The 22,674-nt window shown below is 41.3% G+C and overlaps 1 protein-coding gene across 2 annotated transcripts in view; it reads left to right on the top strand.

Moving 5' to 3' along the window:
- Window positions 1–376: 376 nt before the first annotated feature.
- SLC6A4 (solute carrier family 6 member 4) overlaps window positions 377–22,674 on the top strand; it is a 68,461-nt gene continuing 46,163 nt past the window's right edge. For both annotated transcript variants that reach the window (XM_075263762.1, XM_075263764.1), the window contains exon 1: window positions 377–627. The gene's annotated coding sequence lies outside the window, so the exon portion shown is untranslated. The remainder of the gene's footprint in view (window positions 628–22,674) is intronic.

Below are 22,674 nucleotides of genomic sequence, written 5' to 3'. Positions count from 1 at the left end.
CCATAGGAAAGTCGCGCAAATGCAGTTTTTCTCTAATTTGACCCCATGTAGATTTTTTCCATGTTCCCAGTACACTATACAGAATATTGTAAATTGTCCCACAAAAATGAAGCCCTCAAACGACTCTATAACTGAGAAAAATAAAAAAGTTATGGTGTATGGAAGGTGGAAGGTAAAAAAATAACATCAAGATATGGCTGCGGTGGGAAGGGTTGGATATTCTGCTTCACACTTGCTTTACTGGGATGTTTATTGATATAATTTCTCCTGCTATTACTTAGGTTAACAACAGATTGGCTTATCTCTTATGTACCTAACCTGCTTTTGACCTGTCTTGTGTAATATGAAGAGCCACCCATAGAGGGCGTATGTGAGTCACAAGTGGAGAACACACAAGTTTACTTGCCTGAAAGTGACGCAAAGATGTCTTAAAGAGCCCTTTGGCAGTAGATTTATCTGCAAATCAGACCATGTGAGGGGGGTTTGGTGTACAAAAGCTGTGCAGGATGCTGAGGGCTGCACTGAGCTGCTGAGAGCTCAGCCAGCAGGTGAGGACAGGGCAAGGAAGGAAGGAAGGAAAGAAAGTATCTCCTCCCAAGAAGACTCTGCTGCTCTTCCACTATCCAGGTAACTACTGCATCTGCCATGGACCTCTGCATCTACTCTCACCTCTTATCTGGGGGGTTCTCCCCTGATTTACTAAGTATTTCCCTCTTTCTGGATATTAGCACTTGAGTCTTTTACTAGCTCCTTATGCTTTTCCTTTGGAGTTGTGTCTGTTTTATTGTAGAGTTCTCAGCCTCATTGTACTTCATGTAGCAGGACACTTTGTGACTCCATAGAAACACTCTGATCTTTAGGGGGTTGTTGATTTTAAGATCATTCTGAATTATTTTTATTTATGTATTTTTTATCTCATTATTAGAATTGTTACATTGTAACATTGTTATCTAAAGTCACATCATAAAACAACAGAGGACCCTGCGCCACAGAGCTGACAGTCTAAAGGATTCATTTACTGGATTGATACTTTGATTCTTGGACATAGTCATAGCACATTGTGTGGTTTGATATGAAAATATTAGGAATATTAGGATTAAAAAGCTTCATTTCTCCATTTTCGGTGTCTCGTGTTCTCTGTTATATTTTAAGAGCAAAAACTTTGGTACCTGCCATGTAACGTACAATAGAAGCAATCTTTAGGGCTTACATAGTATATTGCTGGATATGAATATATGATGTATTTACATTACATAAATGTTATATATTTATGTACATATATATATATATATATATATATATATATATATATATTATATTATATATAGTTTCATACACATACATATATATTAGAAACATATACACAAAATATATATGACCGCACCAGTCTAAGCTTAGGGTGCTCGCCAATGGGAAAAAGATTTGTCCCGTTCAATATAACTCCAAAAAAGCAGGCGGCACACCAAAAATTGTGAAAAAGTGAAGGAGGTTTATTACCTCATACGGTGATGTTTCAGCTAAGCCTGTTTCAAGCATTAGAAACATATATATATATATATATATATATATATATATATATATATATATAAAATTTCATAGACATAGATGTATAATTATTATTTACACATATATTTTATTTTTACATATGCGTGTATATAACATATATGTACTTTGAGAGAGATACGGAAGCCTATTTAGCTTACTCTGTAGACCTTCTCTTTCAGCAGACCACCCTCTTATCCAGACTGATCTACAGTTCCACCATTTCTTACACATACTGATATTAACCACCCACTGGACGACCATTTTTCAATTGAATTTTGGGTGTTGGTGCTTAACTTTTTGGTTATTGCTCATTGATGGCTACGAAAGGTATTGAGAAAAATCAAAATGGCTCCTGGAAAAGACTGATTGGCTAGTGAGACTATTGACACAAAAGTGTGCGTATATAGGTCCGTGATAGAACAGGACAGAGGGCACATGGATGGTATCTGTATTCTATCTGTACCCTTCACAGACCTGTACATTTCAATGCAAAATGGACAGGAATACCTGTCCTGAGTTTTGCCTCTTGACTATTGCCCCCCCCATATGGACCTATGATAATAATCCACTGTGTGTATGGGGCCATAGAAAAGAATGGGTCAATGTGCTAGCCATTAAAAACCCATCTAGCATACTGACATACATACATATTGCCTGTTTCTGCATAATGTACATGGTCCCTATATAGTCAAATAGTGTTGCAATTGTTTCAGCAAGTAGTCCTCTAGAGGGGTGGTCTTCTCAATAAAGTATGGCAAATATGTATGTATATACATGTGTATAAGTATAATACATAATATATGTATAATATATGATGGAACAGAGAATCTAGTGTTTAGTAGAGGTTTCTCCATATAATACAACTTCTACCATACCTGTAATGAAGTTTTTGCCATCTGTATTAGAGTTGTGCCCGCTGTTCTAATATTATTAGTTTTAGTAAGTTTGTAGCAGTATTTTCTTCCAGTATACATTGCTGGATCAGTGACAGGCATAGTGTATTTAAGGGGTTAATGGAGAACTTCATAGAAGACATTCTGCGGACATAGCGGAGCCATACATCTGCCCAGATGTTAGTGAACAGCTGTAATGTGCGCCCCAGATTGGAGAACAGGTTTCTATTATTATTACACTTTATGGTCTTATGGATGCCAGTGTTTGCTTTTATTACATTTGTTGAATTCACATATTCTTATGAGTGGATTATAAAGTGGTCCTCCAATGTTATATAAGTTCTGACAGGTTGTAGAGTCATATTAGCATTTTGACCCCCTATTAATAGCCAGATCTATGAATCTCTCGGATATGGGCTATGTTCGGGATGACATTTTCAGGTTTTTTAGACTTCCACCACAGTATTTCCAATACAATTTTATTTTTTAACAAAAAAAAGCTTGTTTTGCTTGGCCTTTGTTATGGGATTTTTTGCCTTTGGCGTATATTTTACGTAGAATTTTTCTTGTATTTTTTCTGGCTTTTCTCATATAATCAAATCAACAGGAAAACTTCTAAAAATGGAAAAGAGGCAAAAAAAAAAAAAGCCATGAAAAATGGCAAAAATAATCCACTATGTATGCAAGGTTATACATGATCTCTTATGTAATATCTCTACACAGCATTTTTAATGGCACTTTTTTACTGTAGAAAAATGCCAAAAAAGTGCTTGCATTAAACCAGCCTAATAGAATATAGAATTCTATACAATTTATATAGAAACCTTTGCGATATAGCCGAGCTCCTCACTAAATCTGATCTGTCTGATGTGAGTTGCTCCTGTATTCTCTACATTCATATCTCATACTGTAGAGCAGTGTAAAGGACTAGTCCAATAGATCCATGATAGCAACTAGATTGATAGGGCTAGGACCACAGAGATCTACATTGATCACTAGGACAGGTCACTGAGCCCCCCTATTTCCCCTGATGCGGGGTTGTAGTCAGAAAAATTTGAATAAAGTGTCAGTCGGGCTTGTGTCCTGCTCATTCAATGTCTATAGCATTGGCAAAGATCCAGTAGCTTCGTGGCCACACTCTTGCAGCTTGTGGGAAGAGGGATTAGGGTATCCTATTCTTGTGATCACTTGTGTTCCAGCAGTGAGACGACCACCAATCCCGAAGCATTGAGTGGACAAGGCTATAGTAGACTAGAATACCCCTTTAAGTTGGCTCAGTTGCACTGATATGCAGTTATCATAGTGGTTACTGATGTGCCTGGTACTATAGGGTCAGTGAGCCAAATATACATTATTTTCCACTAAAGCAGGTCATGATGTTTTTTTTAATCCTGGCACATTAGCTATATTGTTAGAAAAATAAATTCACAGGTAAAGGGATATTCCCTCCATGTTAGTGCACCAGTACTAGAGAAAGGTCTTCAGAGTCAGGATCTCGGGATACAGCAGTCTTCAGCTTTCTGCCTCCCCGATTGTGCTTAGGGTATATTCACACAGAGAAAATTTTCTGTGACAAGAACCATTTCATACATCACAATGGAGTTTTCCGCTGCATGGATGTCAATCTCTGCATATTATACAGCAGGTCCTATATCTTGCAAACCAATGGCATAACATTCTCCAATAGCTCTGCTGCATGTGAACATATCCTTAGGCTCCATTCACACTCATACTCAGTATAGTGCTCAGTATCCAGTATTATACAATACCATGCACATGTAGGGGCAGAGCTGTTTCTTTCTATATATAGGCTACTAATCAAAACAATAGGAAATTTAAAAAAAAAAGTAGATTTTTTTTTAAAGCAAATGTGCTGTATGAATATATATATATTTTCACAGTATACATGTGGAGGCCATGTGGAACTACAAATATCAGCATGCCAGACTAGCCAGAGAAAACTGCCATTCACTTTACAACTGCTGGAAAGGCGCCTGTGGACCAGCTCTGTAACTGAAGATAAGGCAGAGATACCAGAGTCTTGTGTTATCTCGCCACCTTTGTATTACATCATGTATCTGCCATTTGGAAACATTTATTAACCATATTGACTTGTGACTTTTGAGCAGATCAGGATCATCTGGAGATGATTAAGACTTGGCTGGTAAATCTCCTGTTTGTCTTCTTTCTCCTGCTTGTATTTCTTGAAGTCATGTTCTTTATTGCACTGAATAGATCACAATATAGATTTATAGCTCCTCAAAGCAAAACTAATAGTGATCTGTCACTAAATTGTGAATATTTGCTCCATAATTTGTACTTGGCAGAGTGAACTGGATGCAATACATTGTCCTCCATCTATACCAGGTGATTCGCCCTACACTCAGGGTGGTTATTGATGTGATAATGTAGCACTTAAAGGGTAACTACATTTTTTAACAAATTGTGATTTTCTGGCAGTATTTGTGCCATTAATAAATGTAATATATATTATTAACAGATTTTGGCTCCTTTTCTTAAATTCTTGCACAGAAGTCCACTTTCTGTCCCATTTCTGTCCCATTTCGCTGTGTGTCCAGTGTAGAAAGTATCTGCATATTATAGAGCAGGTCCTATTCTTGTCCATATGTGTGACACAGATTTACAGATATAAGTGCAGGGGATCTGTGATTGCGGATGAGATACTGATGCGATGTGGACATGTTTTTTGCGGATCAGTTTTTGCAAGTACAAAAACCACTATGTTCATGTGCCTGTAGCCTTACACATGTACTCCCTCTGTACTCATTGGAAGCAATGAGGATTTCTAAAGCTAATAGTGAAATGGGACAGAAAGTGGATTTCAGCGCCGGATTTCATGGACAGGAGTCAGAATTTCTTAATAATGTATATTACAGAATTTATGGAACAATTGCTCAATTACTGCCAGAAAAGGAAAAGGTCGAAAAATACACTTTAAAGTCCTCATGCACATAAGAGAGGGGTTTTCTGAGCCCAATGATGGCTACTCACTAATATGAAGGGCTTCTCACCAAAAGATGGAGGGGGGGATCTAAAAGTTGAATTTTATCAGGATACATATCAGGATATGATTAAAAAAAAACCTCTGAGTTCTTAGAAGGTCTTAAACTTAAAGGTATGTACAAGCTCAACAACATAAAACATACCAAAATGGAAAAGCCATGTCTAATGGATAGATGGATGGATAGACACATCAATATGACTTGTAGATGTAGTGATGGATGGATAGAGATAGATAGATAGATAGATAGATAGATAGATAGATAGATAGATAGATAGATAGGAGATAGATGATAGATATATGATAGATAGATAGATAGATAGATAGATAGATAGATAGATAGATAGATAGATAGGAGATAGATGATAGATATATGATAGATAGATAGATAGATAGATAGATAGATAGATAGATAGATAGGTTCTGCATATAAACATACTATATGTATTACATAGTAGACTGCTCTATTTTTGACTTGCAGACATTGTGGTCACGGGGCAGGAATTCTCTCCCTGCCTCTCTGCCTGCTGCTATAGATTACCTGTCCCCTGTGTCCCAACTGTAGCTGTTGGAATCCTACAAGTATTGGCATAGTACATTGTCCTTCACTTCTGTGTATTGATGAGATGCTGGGTACTAGGCAATGCTGCTAACATGCACTACACAGCTACTGCAATATACTGTGTAGGGTCTGGTGAAGGGGGCAGTATACAGTGTGCGGGATGGTAAAGGGAGCAGTATACAGTGTGGCTACAACATGGGGAGTCTGGCATTTTAATGGGTAAGGTAGCTCAGCATGCCACACACACTGTTTAATTTTGGGCATGGCCTAAAATTTTAAATAGACAAATCCCAAGACTTAATTTGGCTTGGGCCTCCTGGAATGCCAAGTCCGCCCCTGCATAGATGTTTGTGCCACCATCGCTCGACAATGGGAAAAAGACATGGAATGCAAGTAGTCATACTAAAAAAGGGGTGCAGAGCCAAAATATGTACTCCAGATAAAGAAAATCACAGGTGTTTGTTCCAAGTAAAATATGTTTTCCAAACTGATTCAAGACCACACGCATTGGTTTAAGAATGGGGAAAAATCCTCGGAATGCAAAAGAATACATTCCAGACTTTAACAAGTTGGCACACAAGAGGACTTCATTGTGCCCTTTGCTGTACCCATTACCCAATTGTTCAATGTGGAATTGCTAAATACATTTTAAGTAATGCTGTCTTGTTATAAATTCTAACTTAATCCTTCCTCATCTGTCGCCAGGTCCAAAAAGCCCAGTGACATACATTGTCTGATCGCCGCTGTCATCCTCAGCATTTTGGTGTTCTGTTTATCCAAATCCGTTCAGCTATTCCATAGATATAAACCCTTTTACTATTGTTGCAAGTTACAGTCTATTAACCAAGTTTTGTATTGATTTTTGCAATACTATAACTTCAATAGATAACAATATCTTACAATGCAAATACGTGGATGAAAAATACAACACAAAATATTGTGGCAAAGTGACATTAAGTACATTTGATCATAAAGGGAACCATTTTCAAGTTAATATTCATAAACATAGACACAAGTGAAGGGCACGTACAGATATATGTGCGCTCTCAGCCCTATGTACATAGATTGTGTCACATTATACATCTCGGTTTATCTGTATTTGTCTTCTCACATAAACAATCTTATTATTTGCTTACCTCTTCTTGCTTTGGAAACTTGCGTTTCCATCAAATTTTTCATGTCTGTATATGTTATGCAATATATTGTTTAAGTCTATTTATTCTGATTATTCCTTTCTGTTTATTTGGACACTGTCCTTTAGCGAGTTGTGGATAGTGTAGTAGGTTGTACTGATTTGGATTGGTTTGTGTATATTGATGTGCGGTTGTGTTTGCTTATAAACATTACATTTGGTTATTATCGCCTCTTGTTTGCTCCCAGTAGGATTCTAAATGTGACTTTTATGATGATGGTTCAATTTAATTGTTTATTTACAGGGGCATTTACACATACAAAAGAGCTGAGGATTAAACAGATATATCATTGTGTTTAGTAGTCACTGCATATAATCTGCCCGTGTTTTTCATAAACGCTATGTAATATAGTATACACATGGATTGGGGGGGCTTAGGAGGAGGCATCAAAGAAATGGAGAATCCCTGTGTCCTTGAGGGTAGCTCTCAGAAGAGAACATCTTGCAATGATTTGTAATGCTAGGTTCACACCTGCGTTCGGGTTTCCGTTCAGGGGGTCCGCTCGGGGACCCCCGAACAGAAATCTAAACAGTTTAAAAAAGCATCTACCTTCAGCAACCCACGGACCCAATGGGGTACACCAGGTTTCCGCCTGTTTTCTCCATCTAGCTTACAGCACTTTTCCCTCCACATTTTTCAACCGGAATGGAGAAAGGAATCCCCCGTCAGAGACCGGGCGCAGGTGTGAACCTAGTCTTATTCTGCTTAACACAATTATGTGGCCGATGTATGTATTAAATTCAATAAACAAGCATTCATATGAGAAATATTGTTACAAATTGATACAATTGAACAACTTAAGAAGAAGCATTATATTTAAAGAGGTATTCCAATTTTTTAAATTTATTTGTCTATCAGCCCCTGCCCACAACTTTGTCTGCGTGTTGTTGGCATTGATGATCCGCCTATATTCAGCAAATTGCTGCTGTAGATGGTTCGCCTGCTCCGGCGTTTCGACAGTTCTCAAGCTGTCCTGCTGCTGAACTTGTTCCTCGCGCCATGCCTGTGATTGTTCCGGCATCTCAGAAGCGTGCTGGGATGCCATATAATGAACGTGTTGTTGGTGTTGATGATCTGCCTGCTCTAAGACCCGCTTGACGTCTAGCTTGCTCAATCGTCTTGAGCTCCGCTTGAGGAGAACTCTATGACTTCTGGCCACCTTCATAGCTCTCGTTGTTTTAGAATTTTGCAACAAATTAGATTTTCTTTTTCCTGACATGTTTAAAATTGGCAACCTGGCAATTTGGATTGAAGGTGTTTTCCCATCCAGTGTGTCAGCACTGGGGCAGATATGCAAATACTTGTTCACAATGGACTCAGGGTTATCTGTGTGTTTACATCTAGAGATAACAGACCTGGCTTTAACAGCAACCTCAGATAAGCTGCTGCAGTTTAATATAGTATAATGACATAAATTGTCGTGAAGCCATGTCATTTACCAGGATAAAAAGTAGCCTATGTGTTAATCGAGGTTACAAACTATCTATGTGCTAAATTTCATCCAAATCTGTTCAGCTGTTTTTGCGTGATTGAGTAACAAACCCATAAACACACAAACCTTCACATTTATAATATTAGTAGGATAGAACTATGGTCATACAATTTTATATTATACATGTACAGTATTTAAAATTTTGTTCACATTTATTATATCGATTTCTGTTCAGGGTGTTATCAAAAATCAAGCAGGACCTGTCTCTCTGCATTTTTCTGGCAAGATCCTGGCAGACCCCATACACTATAATGGGGTCTGCAAGGATTCCGCCCGAAACTTTCCGCAGGTAACAGCTTTTTAAGCTGGGTTTCCATTTTTCGAATAGGAAGAACAGAATCTGTGCGCTAACAGAATAAGAACTAGAGATGAGCGAACACTGTATGTAACCCATAGAAATGAATGGAAGCACCTGTGACGCTGACTTTGCCGGCGGCCGGCCGGCGTCACAGGTGCTTCCATTCATTTCTATGGGAGCGTGCTGTTCGGATTGGCTGATCCGAACAGTGTTCACTCATCTCTAAATAAGACTAAACATGTAAGCATGCAGTAAGCGACTGGGTTACATACACGTTTGGTAGGCACACAGAACACATCCATCAAAATAATTACATAGGACTAATGGCGGAAACAGATCTTTATTCTAACTACGTCACTGTGTGTATTTACATGGCTGTCTCTAGGTGATTTGTAACACGGATCTCTGTCTCTATGTGATGCCACTTTGTTAACAAAGTTAACGGAAAAAAAATTGAAAACAACAAAACAGCCAAATTGAGGCAACACAGGAAGAAGAGTATTAGGCCTAGACATGTTAACTCACCCAGCTTTCCTTATTTTCAGGCCTCCTTACCTGGTCCATGTTCAGCCAAACATTAGTAGTCACTGCAATGGGATGTGACCTCAGTGACTACTAATACGGAGGTTACTGGGGGATCCGCCATCTATTTTTTTCATTACGTTTTGAACCCCTAATAACAATGTGTGCAATGTATGGGTAATGTCTCCTACAACAGCATGTAAGTGGTTTTGGTGATGGTAGACTCTCTTTAAAAAGGTTTTTCCAGCCATAATATACATTTAAAGGGTCCTTTGGTAGCATTCCAGAAAACAAAATAGGATCTGTAGCATTGAGGGGTCACATGTTTGCATTTTATCAAGTACATTTCATGTATTTATAGGTACGCGTGTGCTTAGCGTGTTTTCTAGCACATATATCTGACATTGACACATGAAATGAGTTCTGCACAAATGGCTTTAATGGTGATGCTTTGTGATATTGAAATCTAGATTTTGACAACTACGGACAAGAGGCAGGGGCTTATTCATAACACACATGGATATAGAGATGTGTGCACATTAAATTTAATGACTTTCTAATTTCCTTTTCATTTATGGCGGTTATTAATATATCAGTATGCGCTGCAGATATCCTTAATCTACTAACTACATCAGAAATATTGGACCCTAGCAATGCCCTGGGGATAGGATTCTTATTATTTAAGATGCTGAATACATTTTGAGACGATGTATCCGATTCTTCTAGTCTTATACATGCTATAGGGTAAATAAAATTCTACCTTGTCTACCTTGTCATGCCTGATACTCTACAGCACTGATGATCTGATCTGTATAGTTACAGTGTATCTACTATGGGCTATCTCCTACTATATCTCAATTGTTTCCAATGTTATATGACAGCACACAGAGATTTTGTGTTGAATGCCATAAATACATAGGGAAAAATATTGTGGCTTGCCGTATTGTATAGTGTATTATGGAGAGATTCCTACTAGGAGAGAATACAATGCCTGGTTCTGTTACTGTATAGGGTCCATACACCCAGCAATGCCGTATACATGAATGCTAACCATTGTCCACTGATCCCCAGAACTTAGAAGTGACACAAAAAGTAACCAGGCTTTGCAGACACGATCATCTCTCACAGTTAGGAATACTGGGAGTTACGGAGGTCTGTGAGTCGTCTTCTTTAACTGGTAAAGGCATTCTGGGCTGACTGATATTATGTAACTCATGTACAATTGTATTATGGGATTATGATCTCATAAAAGTTTCCTGCTTTCAAGTAATTGACTTGGCACCTATGGAGGTCGCTGCAATTGATGCAGAAAATTAGGAACATTATTTACAGGTAATAGTCACAACTCAATATTTTATCATAAGAACCAGATACAAAATAGTACCAGGAAATTTGTATGTTATCCCTATGTATATTTGGCCTTTCCTCGGGTCTTTCAGTCTCCTTCTGTAACCCCTCGTTCACATCTGTGTTGGTATTCCCTTCGGGGGAGTCCACATGGGGACCCCCAAATGGACGACCAAACGCATTTGCAAGCAGTGTGCAGTGAAAGCACACGGACCCCATAGATTATTATGGGGTCCGTGTGCTTGCCACGAGGTCTCCGCACAAATTATGTGGAGATGAAAGTAGATTGTCAACTACTTTTCTCTCCGCCTGTTCCCTGCGGAGATTTCGAGGCAAGCACACAGACCCCATTATAGTCTATGGGGTCCGTGTGCTTTCACTGCACACCACTTGTAATTGCATTTGGTATTCTGTTCGGGGGTCCTCCATGCGGACTCCCCCGAATGGAATACCAACACAGAAGTGAACGAGGAGTAACATGGCAGCTAGCACCATCAGCTGAAGCTCACCTGATGCTAGGTTCACACCTGTGCCTGGGTTTCCATTATTTGGGCCAGAAACAGAAACCAAACTCGCTTAAAAAGTGGTTACCCGCAGAAACCCGTGGGCCCCATAGACTACAATAGGGTCCGCCAGGTTTCTGCCGGAAAAATGCAGAGAGAAAAGTCTTGCTTTCAGAACTTTTCTCTTCACATTTTTAAAGTGGGTTTGGGGACGGAAACCCTGAACGGAATGCAGGCACAGGTGTGAACCTAGCCTTAAGCAGAGTTTGCTGACACTTCCAAATTTGCCAATGCTGGTGCAACAACCCAACCCATTTTTAAAGAGTGGTTAGCGCATCACCCACTTTAAGATGTCAGTAAGAGAAGTAAAAAGTTACTGATGGTACATTGTGCATGCTGATGCCCCAGATGAGGATAAATGTATGGTAACCCCACTGAGAGAGACAGACAGCATGTTGCAGGGGTTGCTGAGGAAGCAGAGAGCGAAGGTAGAGAGTCATTCTTTCCTCTGAAGATAAGGCATGCTGAAGAGATGTACATGACTGGAGGTTGTAAGAGAGGGTTACTGGCACTCTAGCAAAAAGAAGGGCTGCAGATGTCAAAATGGCCACAGGGTGATGTGTCTTAAAGAAGAACGACTGCAAGTAGAGGGAGAGAGGGAGTCTCCCTCCCCACAGATAAGCCACTAAAGAGCTGCCTGCACCCTAGCAGACCAGACCAGTCGAGACACTAGGCCACAGATAATGCCGAGGGACTGATGCAACTAGGCAACACAGAAAAGAAAGCCTACCTTTTGGCACATGAGCAATAAGGCCCATCAAGGAGGAAGCTGAGATTTAGGTCTAGAGCCTTCGTGCCAGGAGCTTTGTATGCGTTGGCCCATGGGTCAGCAGCCACAAACCTGGGAGGGGTAGCAATTGCCATAGGATTGTAACCCTATGTAAGGCTGGGGCCCCATGGGACATAAACACCGTGATTTGCCCATGGTGTAAAAGCTGCGGGAAAAATCGCAGCGTTTTACAGTTAGGGCAAAGTGGATGGTATTCTAGCGAATCCCATGCCCACTTTGTGGAAAAAAATTGCAGTGCGGACACGCCGTAATTTCCAAAACCAGCGCAGTTTTGGAAATCACAGCATATCAATTATACCTATGGAAAAGCCGGTAGTTTCCCTATAGGTATAACTAGCACTTACCCGCAACTTCGTCTGTGGGTTGGCGGTGGCGTTGAACCGCTTATATGTGTTGTACCCCCATCTCTGCCCCCAGTTCCTTGTTCCCCCATCTCTTCCCCCTAGTTTCGTGTCCCCCCATCTCTGCTCCCAGTCTCTTGTCCCTTCATCTCTGGACCCAGTCTCTTGTCCCCCCATCTCTGCCCCCAGTTTCTTGTCCCCCATCGCTGCCCCCAGTTTCTTGTCCCCCCATCGCTGCCCCCAGTTTGTTGTCTCCCCATCGCTGCCCCCAGTTTCTTGTCCCTCTATCTCTGCTTCCAGTTTCTTGTCCCCTCCATCTCTGCTCCCAGTTTCTTGTCCCCTCCATCTCTGCTCCCAGCTTCATGTCTCCCCATCTCTGCCCCCAGTTTCTTGTCCCACCATCTCTGCCCCCAGTTTCTTGTCCCTCCATCTCTGCATCCAGTTTCTTGTCCCCCCCATCTCTGCCCCCAGCTTCATGTCCCCCTCCTACATCGGCCCCAGTGTAGTAGCACTCACCTTGGCCACGCTCCCTTGCCACTGCTCTCTGTGTTCGCTCAGTGCACATAGTTCTCGGGCTACTGCCTGTGTGTGTCCTATATGAAGCAGAGCGAGGCCCCGGTGTCAGGTTGCTATGACGACAGGCCGCGCTCTGCTTCATCTACGCCACACACAGGCAGCAGCCTGAGAACTATGTGCACTGAGCGAGTGCACATAGTGCACCCACTCCCCCCGCTGCACTGACCTGTATGTGGAGTGTGGGGTGCAGTAGCCTCCTCCGTCCGCGATGTTTGCAGGTGGCCTAGTATAGCTGCGGCTCCGGGACCATGTGGGCTGCCGCCATCTTTCTCACTGTGTCCCTGCTGAATCGGCACGCCCACATTCAGCCCCCAACCTATGGTGCCACAGCCCTGGCTCTATAGGCCGCCCACAGCCTGCCATGAACCAATAGGAGGTGCGTGGACTGTCCATCACTAGCGAAATGCCAGCTTCTACAGCCGAGCCCGTAGGGGTCTTTGGAGGGTCACGGTGGCGATTTGGGGTGAGTGACCCACATTTTAAGTAGCCTACTACCTTTTCCTGGCAAATATGTGTGTGTGTGTGTGAAATTTCTCCAAAATCCATTCGGCCATTTGGCTGTGATTGAGGAACAAACATCCAAACACACAAACCCACAAACATCCAAACTCACAAACTTTCACCGTTATAATATTAATAGGATTGAAACAGAAAGTCAACAGAGGAAGCCTCTGCAATCTTTTTGTATAAAGCGCTGCAGTAGGAACCGCGATGCGTTACTGCTGCAGTTTTTCCCGCGGAGCTTTTTTTGCTGTGGGACATGCCGTGGGGCCTTAGCCTAAAAAAGCAGTTCCAGTCTGAAAGGGCCTGTAATGAAGTCCTCCTAGAGACTGATATGATGTAACTGAAAAGAACCATGCCACATAAAATCATAAATATTTCTAGCTTTTGTGTATGAGTACATGTAATGTATAGGTGACAATTCAGAAGTGGTTGTTATATCTGCAGTGGGTAAAGAAGTCTCTCCAATAACTGCATCCAATTTGCTCAAGTTATAAACCTAAGATGATGAGTAAAAATAGCTCAATAGAGATTTCTAAATGTTATAATATCTATTAAAGTCTCATAAACTCTCCTCTTAATAGGGAATATTGCCAGACCTCAATTGATCTTCTAACCTTACAGCAGACGCTGGTTAATGCTGACTTAATTCTGCACATAATGGACATTATAACCTCGATGTTCTTTTTCTTTTATAATAGACTTTCTATATTAGAGGCTTCTTATGTAACTGTCCTTTAAGATAATCCAATCAGTAGCAATTAGTATGATGTATTTTCTTAATACGTAAGAGCAGGAATTACCTGACCATGTGCTACAAAACCTCTTTTTGTGTTAATTTGTGTTGTCTGCTTTGTAGTATATCGCGTGCTAGAAAGCATCGCCGCTCTTAATTTGTCTAATTCCTCTCTGTATTAACTTAGGCCATAAGCTCGATGCCTACGAGGTAGACCACCATCTTCATGAGATAAAAGACATACGCCTTTCCTTGGTAAACATCCCAATTACCAATTAAGAAGAAATCGTAGTAATTGAGAAAACCTTGAAGCTAAGGCCCCACATAGCATCCCGTGACGGCAACGCATAGCGGTCTTTCCCACAGTTCTCTGAGTTTTCCTCTGCAGACTTTCTGCTTCAAATATACCTATAAATAGAGATGAGCGAGTAGTATTCGATTGAGTAGGTATTCGATCGAATACTATGGTATTCGAAATACTCGTACTTGATCGAGTACCACTCGCTATTCGAATGGAAAAGTTCGATGCAGAACCAGCATTGATTGGCCGAATGCTATACAGTCGGCCAATCAACGCTGGTTCTTCTCCTACCTTTAGAAGTCTTCTCCGTGCAGCTCCCCCGCGGCGTCTTCCGGCTCTGAATTCACTCTGCCAGGCATCGGGCCTGGGCAGAGCCGACTGCGCATGTCCAGGGATGCTGCATGGAGAAGACTTCTCGGAGGATCCAGCCCGACCCTCACTCGTGGACTTGGTAAGTATAATTTGATCGAATGTTGCCTACTCCTGAAACGAGCATTTTCCCCCCATAGACTATAATAGGGTTCAATATTCGATTTGAGTAGTCGAACATTGAGGGGCTACTCGAAACGAATATCAAATCTCGAACATTTTACTGTTCGCTCATCTCTACCTATAAAGAAACCACCGGCATTTCTGTAGGTATAATTGACATGCTGCGATTTCCAAAACCGCCACAAATTTACAGCACCTATTTTAACGTAAAGTGGGGAGATTTTTGGCTAGAATCCCATCCACTTTGCTGTGACCGGGGCCCCAGCCTAATGGATTTGTGTGGGTGATAGAAATGTAATTAAAAACTGCTCAAAATGTTTCATAAACAACCTCACCAATCTGCTAGTCCTGTTTTGGCACTTCTCTTGCCCCTCACCAGTCTCTGCTTGCTGATCCCTTTTGACACACAAGGAGTACAGCACTTGTAAAGGAGGTGACTGCTGTGGCCCACTATTGGCTCGGCAGCAGGAAAAAGATACTGGCAAGGGAGGTGGGAAACAGCAGAGACGTTTTCTATATAAATAAATGTATTATTATTAGTAGTAGTAGTAAGGACTAGAGATGAGCGAGTAGTTAAATACTCGATATTCGTTTCGAGTAGCCCCTCAATATTTGACTACTCGAATCGAATATCAAATCCTATTATACTCTATGGGGGGAAAATGCTCATTTCAGGGGTAGGCAACATTCGATCAAACTGAATTTACCAAGTCCACGAGTGAGGGTCAGGCTGGATTCTCCGAGAAGTCTTCTTCGCACAGTGTCCCTGCGTTGGCATTCGGCAATGAATTCACTCTGCTAGGCATCGGGCCTGGGCAGAGCCGACTGCGCATGTCCGCACTACAAGAAAATGGCCGCTTATAGTCAACAGTCTGCTCTGCCCATGCCCAATGCCTAGCAGAGTGAATTCAGAGCTGCACGGAGAAGACTTCTAAAGGTAGGAGAAGAACCAGCGTTTATTGGCCGACTGTATAGCATTCGCTCAATCAACGCTGGTTCTGCATCGAATTTTTCCATTCGAATAGCGAGTGGTACTCGATCGAGTACGAGTATTTCAAATACCGTAGTATTCGATCGAATACTCGATCGAATACTACTCGCTCATCTCTAGTAAGGACAGAAACTATACACTAGTGTGAACCTAGCCTAAAGGGGTTATGCCACAAAGATTTTTGTTCTCTGTTCTCAGTGCTGATGAATAATTTTTGTAGTTCAAGCTGTCCTGACGTTTCTGGGTACACACTAATACAGGGAGAGTCAATCACTGTGTTTGGGGAAAGTAACCCAGACTCTTGCTGTCTTTCCTAAGAGTCCTGTGAGGATTTACTTTGCTTGTAAGGGGATATTGACGCCAGCATTAGTGATCGGTGGGAGTCACAGTGGTGGGAACCCTAATGATCAGCCATGATAGTAGGTGATAAATATCCTTGGTGGGACAATGCCCATCATGTCTAAAAACCTTAATTATTGACAAAACAAAAAAACCCTTTAAGTACTGGTTTTAACCAAGGAGATCTGTGTAGGTTTGCATATAGAGAGCTCGCTTTGCTGCATTATGCAGGACGTTATCCTCTTTCCAATAACATATTTCATCCCCAGTAATATCACTATTTTATGGTCCTAGTTATGTGAAATGACATATGCAAGATATTTTTAAACAAGCCCCTAATGTGACTTCTGCTTTACATCTCAACATGGCAAATTCAATTTCTGCCTAGTAATTTTGTTAGTCACCGGGACCTAAACTCTATCGCTGCCAGGGATAAAAAGAATGCTTCGAGGAACCTAATATGAAGAGTTCACTGACTGGAGAATGAATGACAATGACGTGAAGGGTTTTTCCTTTCAGCTGAGAGACTGAGGCATCACTAGGAACCCTTTAGCTATATGGGTTTTTAAAAAAAAATAAAATAAAAAATTGCTTTTTCACCGCAGTATAAACAGTTTTGTGAGTTCAAGTCTGAAATGTTTACTAAGAATTTTAGAAGATAAATGACCACAAAATCTAAAACACACGTAGAGGTGCACAAAAAGAGGAGAATGAGGTGCAGGACCTTGGGATTGCAGGCTGGATATAAAACCGGGTCACATCATGAAGAAGAACCTGAATCGATCAGAAATTTTTAATATATATACTGTTAATATGATATTTATAAGATTGCAATAGTTTTGTTTTAGTTAGATTTTAGTTTGAGGTACATGATACTTGTCTCACCCTTAATATTGCAGAAAACTATTTTATTATACTGCAGAATATTTGTGTTTTGTTCATAAGGAAGTAGTGAGAAGTTTGACAGATCATAGTTAAAGAGGACCTTTCACTCACTCCACCAACTCCAGTTCTTAGCAATATTCGCTGTTCCACTGATTCCAGTACAGTTGGAATTTCTTCTCTAGCCCCCACCATTCCTGAGCAATCAATGCTGTTAGTTTTGGTGCCTGATATACTATTTAGTCTATGTATATGTGTCAGGAGCCAGGCAGTAATATCAGGCGGTGTTAGCAGAAGACAAGGGGTGTAATTCAGAACTCCGATCAGCTGTAGCTATTGTAAGAACTCAGAATCACAAGCCTTCTCTGCTGCTGCCTGACAGTACAGAGCCTAAATACATTATAAGGCACAAAACGAACTGCACTGATTGTTCAGGAATGGTGGGGGATTCAGAAAAATCAGTGGAAAAGTGCCTATTAAATGATGAGAAGAACTGGAGTTGGTGGAAGTTGGTGAAAAGCTCTTCTTAAAGAGTTATGTCACAAAAATTATTTTTTCTCTACCCATAGCATAGAAGAAAAACTGCTGATTTGGGGGGTTTCACCATCACCACTGAGGATTCAAGTGATTCTGAGAACAGGGGGCGTGTTTTACTCCCATTATGAGTAAGCCTTCCCCACTCAGGATTGGTAGGGGTCACAGTGAATCAGCAATTTCTAAATAAATGATTTTTGTGGCATTACTCATTTAAACAATTTATAGATACAATTTATTGCACTAGTTCCAATTGACCTTCTGTGATCCAAATGTTTACAAAATTCCCCCCATAAATCTATTATATCCAAAGTACCAAGCCAGCGTATGACAGGTGCAGTTGTAACAGTGCTCGGATCACCCCATGTTTACAGTACCAGCCATATAACTCATAGTGACCTTATAAAAGTGTTATCGCAGAGAGTAGATCATTTATTCTAGATGTAATCTGACCTGGATATACGATGCAAACTGGAAGACACAAAATATCTCAGAGAAGTTCAGTTTTCCAATATTTCTTGCCTTAGAATTCCGCAGGCATCAGACATCACTTACACATCAGTTACTTGTAGTACAGATGGCATACGTTGTCAGGTTTGTGCTGGCAGGGGCATTTGTAGCAAATTTATAGTGGTCCGCAGCGTTTGCCTTATGGCTACCTGAAACTGTACATGTTGTAACTGAATAAAATGCAACATTGCATAATCCTGCCAAGCACAGCAATAGAAATCTGTCAGTATCCGGGTGGCAGAATGAAATGGATATAACATGTATTGGCTATGAGGCATGATGCTGTCAGGAATATCTGCTTCCAGCTATTTCAAGTTCCCCTTCTATATGCCCTATGTCTAACCGACTCACCCAATCGTTAACCGGTCCTGAGGGTTTCATCACAGATCAAATAGGAGACTATGGGTCACTGAGATATGACAGCTATTAGTCTGGCGGCATGCGCATTACCTTGGACAAAGCATTGATATGGAAGATTTACATCTTATTTCATATATTGCATTTATCAGGAACCTTTATGACCTTAAGTGTTCTATGGCTTGATAATGTTGGTGAATACTGGAATGATGGATCCCCCATTTATACCTAAAGCGAGTATGGCCCCATCTCTCCCTGCTTAGACGATATTGCATATAGTTTAAGTGTACAGGATAGTGTAAGATCAATCCATGGGAGACTGGGCTGTGGTAGAAGAAGTGAAACATATAGTATAGACCTTCTTGAAGTTTGTAAACTCTTACAATGCTTGACTGTGACTTGATAGAAGGAATATGTCTTAATACAGTCATTCAAGTTGCTTGTAGCATTTCAAATCAAATCGGCTTTATTGGCACGTCCGAATGGATATTTGGCATTGCCAAAGCTAGTAAAGTGGGGGGGGGGGTTTGGAGTCGAGGGGGAGAGTATGGGGGGTGGTGGCTGATTTGGGGTATAACAGTCCGTGAGTGCAGTGAGGGTGGGTGAGTCTGATGTGCGGTAATGGAAATGAATGGGGGCTGTGAAGAGCAGTAGAGAGACATAAAAGACTATGAGATGTAGAAAGAAAGGGCCAGTGCTCCGAAAAAGCCATGTTTGGCTGAACCCCACGTGGCGTAAAGTCTGACAGTTTCCCTATAGGTGTAATGGTATAATATAAAGTCTGCTAACTTTCGGCGAAAAGCGCTGCAGAAAAAACATGATGCGTTGGGGCCTTAGCCTCAGTGTCTCTATTAGAATGAAACTGTCTTGAATTTGTAGTCACCTCTCCATCCATCTCAAGTTCAGATCTTTACCAGTTTATGCTCTTGGGACTAATTTGACATGTTGTAAATTTATTGGTTCAAAAACATACAGTAGAGAGACTGATAGAGAGATCAATACTGTAGTAGGTAGATAGAGAGACATAAAACCATTGACCATATGAAATGACTGTCTCCAATATTTCCAAATGAGACAGTGTCGCTGATATATTCGTCCAGTCACTTTGAATGGATATTGGTTTCAGTCTTTGACGCCTTTCGTGCTCAGTAGATTATCGCTGCTCATTCTACATGAACTCTTATAGAGTATAAGCTATTTGGTTGGAAGCCACTAAGGAGCAATGAGGAAGAAATGACAAGGCCTGCCGGCAATAGCTGTCTGCCTCCTCATGTCATAGAGCAGTATAAATCCCGATAAGTGAATAGTGCAGTAATGCAGTAAGACACGGGGAGATTCCAGCAGAGACATACACAGCCACATTCAATTACACTTAATGGGATAACAAGTTCTCTATCTTATCTCTGATTCTTCACTAAGAAAAATCAATATAAAAATTACATGTAATAGTCTGTGATAAAAGGTTACATAAATATAGTCAATGTGATTAGGACTTACTTGCCGGCAGTGCATACAGAAATAGGTTCTCTTTCATGAAAATACCTCATATATTTCATTTCAATTCCATTAATTTGATGTTTTACGGGCCTGAATTTAGAGATCACAGCCATCCTGGCATAGTTTATAATTCACCTCTGTTATATCCTTGTACAGAGGTCAGTGGCCGCATGCCTAGAAGCCTTTCTCTCCAATCTTTTTTATCTGGTTGCAGCCACAACAACAAAAGACGTGTCAGAAGTAGGACTATGGAGTTGGTCGGCCAAACCAATGACTCCGACCCCTCTATTTACTCTACCCACTGGTCCAACTCAGACTCCTTCATTAATGGCTACCACCAAGGTCAGACAGAAACTGCAAAGTTCCTCTAGTTTACAAAAAAGCCAGTGATTAATTCTTATCAAAGTAAATATGTAATAAACTCTACATCTAATTCATTAGACAGTATCAATAATTCTATAATATAAGAAAAATAGTTCATCGTTTCATTTTGAAGTTGGAGTCGTAAGTTTTTTTCCAGCTCAGACTCCACTTCCACCCAAACTGTTCTCGGCTCCAATTCCACAGCCCTGGTCAGAAGACCCCCTTATTCCAAATAGTAGATATAAGAACTTCTTTAAAGAGGGTATGAAAGGTCCTTTTTAAACAGAACCTGTCCTGAGGTTTAGGCCCCCAAATCAACCTGTCGTGAAGAACAGTGGCATAACTACTGCCATAGCAGCAGAGGCAGATGCCACAGGGCCCGGGACATTAGGGGCCCGGTGACAGCCGCTACTGCTGCTATCATAATACTCGGCGGTCTTTTCGGACCCCCGAGTATAATGATCAGCGGACTGGGAGAGGTAAGAAACATAAAAAACACTGTTACTTACCTCTCCACAATCTGTGCAGACTTCGGCCTAGTCGTCTGACGTCTCATGACCCCGGCCTGTGTCCCGGGTCATGTGACGTCTGACGTCATTGAAGATCGACTACTTCGGAGGCCGACAGCGTAGGAAACGGGAGATAGGTGAGTAACAGAGGGGTTTTTTATGTTTTTCTCCCCCTGAGTCTCCGATTATTATACCAGGAGCCACTATGGGGGATAATACTGTGTGTAGGGGCCACTATGGGGGATAATACTGTGTGTAGGGGCCACTGTGGGGGATAATACTGTGTGCAGGGGCCAGTAAGGGACATAATACTGTGTGCAGGGGCCACTATGGGGCATAATAATGTGTGCAGGGGCCACTATGGGGGATAATACTGTGTGAAGGATCCACAATGGGGCATAATAGAGCGCGCAGGAATGCGTAGGAGAGGGTCGGTCGAGGTCTTCGTGTTGGTCAGAGGGGGGCCCCATGTCAAAAGTTCGCCACGGGGCCTCGCCGTTCCTAGTTACGCCACTGGTGAACGTTACCAGATTCACAATAGCAGGAGAAACTTATGAAGTGAAAAGCGCCAATGTGTGTAATTTGCCTTAACACTGTCTAATATATGTTGCATATCAAGCATTTTGGATGCTTCTCAGGCATGTTTCAGACTTGTAGGTTCATGCCTTCACAGGAATAGGGGCATGGCTGCAGAGAAATCAGGCATGGCCTAAGCTGGTGACATCATGTGCCAAAAAATGTGTGACTTTTTGGCACGTTTTTCTGACGTAAACTAAGCCAACTGATAGGAGGCTTTAAATATTTAACAATTGCTCTTTATATATACAGTCATTTTTTCTTCCATTCTATATATGCTGTATAAATCCATTATACACATTATAATCCATTAACCATTCCAGTGTCAGTATTTTCAATGCTCAGAGTTGATACCCAGCCTTCCTTCACCTGTGTCAAAATGATGGTGCATTGCTTTAACATCATGGAGCAGGTTTATTAATAGGGTTATGACTTAGGTTGTAATGTGAATTTTCCAATTTTAACCAGTTACAGGGATGGCTCTATATACTGTGTCATGGCCACACAGCACCGTGTCAGCTCAGTTCTAGCCTAGCGAACACTACGTTCAGACTAGCGTTGTCCTCTCTGTCACTCGGGTCTGCCAGGGTTTCCAAATAATGGAGCGCTGGATTGCTGAAACAGCGGTTATACATGGACACCAATTGAATAAATCAGGTCCATGAAAACTGAAACCGGAGGAGAGAAAAGTCATCCATGCAGGATTTTTCTCTCTTCCGATTTTCAGCAGTTTCTGCAGTAGAGTCTCGAACAGAGAACCCAGCCTGAGTTATGATAGTGCACAGCCACTGCACAGTATACAGAGCCATCTGCTCACAACAGCTGATAGGTGGAGTGTTGGAGCTCATATTGATGACCTAAGCATAGACCAGCAATATCTACTGTGGGATGACCCCCTCTAAATGTTTGATAGCAAGAGCTTATAGTTGGTCTCCACTTTTG

Source organism: Leptodactylus fuscus, chromosome 2 (genome assembly GCF_031893055.1).
Source record: "Leptodactylus fuscus isolate aLepFus1 chromosome 2, aLepFus1.hap2, whole genome shotgun sequence".
NCBI classification, from domain to species: Eukaryota; Metazoa; Chordata; class Amphibia; order Anura; family Leptodactylidae; genus Leptodactylus; species Leptodactylus fuscus.
Note: the sequence above shows the minus strand (reverse complement) of the source record. Positions and strands in the feature narration are given on the sequence as shown.